At 48.2% G+C, this 1,557-nt stretch overlaps 1 pseudogene; it reads right to left on the bottom strand.

Annotated features, from left to right (window-relative positions):
• The window catches only part of LOC102854615, a 31,911-nt pseudogene continuing 30,354 nt past the window's right edge, over positions 1–1,557 (bottom strand).

Raw genomic sequence — 1,557 nt, 5'->3', positions numbered from 1 at the left:
CTACCTTCTCTTCTCCTCACCTTTCTGATTTCTGAAGTGGATGAACAGCCCTGCCCCGAGGAAGAGCAGACCCAGAAGGAAGCCCCCGATTCCACTCAGCATCTTGCTCTGTGCAGATCTGGATTGTGCTCCTAGGAGAAGAAGCCATGTTCAGGGGATTGTTCCCTAATCCAACATCCCTGCTAGGAGAACAAACAGGTTCTTCCTGGAGATGGTGTAATCAGATTTCTCCTTGGAGGCAAGGATTCTGAAGCTCCATCTGACATAATCTGGGCATGTTGCAAAGAGGGACCAGTCCTTGGAGAGGGACATCATGGTTGGGATGGTGGAGGGACAGCATACGAGAGGAAGACCCTGGATGAGATAGATTGACTCAGTGACTAGGGTAATGGGGGTAGGTGTGTCAGAGAAAATACAGTTGGCTCAGAGTAAAGCAGGGCTCAGAGCTGTTGTACATGGGGTCACTATGCGTTGCAAGTGACATAACAATAACAACTCAGATCCTAAGAGTTAGCACTTTGAGAATGGGGAAAATGTTTGCTGGGGAAAAGAAAAGTTTTAAACACACACTGAGTAGGCTGGAGATGTGGTCACTGCACTCATCAAAACTCAGGTTTGCCCCAACAACAGGTGAGGAGCCTGAGGCTCAAGGAAGTTAAGTAGCTTGTGATAGAGTTAATGAAAAGCAGAGGTGAGATTGGACTTTTTCAGGCCAGGAAGGGACAATGTTGTAGAAGATGCTCCTCCTTTAGATCAGAATAAAAATTTCTAGAATGTAGAGCAAAGTACTGGAAGAAGAAATCCAGCTCAAGAGAGAGAAGCTGCTCCCCAGAGTGATGAACATGACCATGACCTGTGCTGTCATGAAAGGATTCCAGAGACAACCCTTTCCTGACTGCCAGACATAACTCTCTCCATAAGGAGAATAGGTACTTGTGGATATCATCACAGAACTACTCTCTGTGACCTGAGCTGAAGGAGAGAAGAATATACAGCCAATGAAAACCTAGTGTGGGAAGAGGAGGACCTGGCCCTCAGGGATAAGCCAAGTCCCCCTGCTTGGTGACTGAGGAATTGATGAGATGAGATGACTGCTCACTCCATTCCACGGTGACAGGGCTCTCCAGGCTCAGATGCTCCACTTGGCAGGAGTAAACCTCTCCACTCTGAGGAACAGCTTCAAGCATCAACAGCATCTGGAAGGTCCAGTCTCCATTGCGGACCAGGCCTGTGGACACAACCCCAGCCTCCTCTTCCTGGCTATTCCGGAACCATTTGACTTCAATGTGTCCTGGATAGAAACCACTCACAGAGCACACCAGGAGGTTGTGGTGCTGCAGAGGCTCAGTCTTTGAAGGGTACACAGTCACCTTAGGCTCAGCTGGAGAGAAACGGCAGAGACAATAAATGAGAAACACAGAGGAACTCTTGCTTGTCTAGGCATCTGTTTTTATACCCCAGGAACAAGTCTTGGACAGGCCTCCCTAGAGGTGGACACACTTGTGGGTGGCCTAATGGTTTGATGACATATGAGTGAATTGTAGGGTTTTCAGTGAT

The sequence above is a fragment of the Elephantulus edwardii genome, unplaced genomic scaffold (assembly GCF_000299155.1).
Source record: "Elephantulus edwardii isolate Elephantulus edwardi_28Jun2011 unplaced genomic scaffold, EleEdw1.0 scaffold00017, whole genome shotgun sequence".
Classification (NCBI taxonomy): domain Eukaryota; kingdom Metazoa; phylum Chordata; class Mammalia; order Macroscelidea; family Macroscelididae; genus Elephantulus; species Elephantulus edwardii.
The sequence above is the reverse complement of the archived record's forward strand: the minus strand, read 5'-3'. Positions and strand labels throughout refer to the sequence as shown.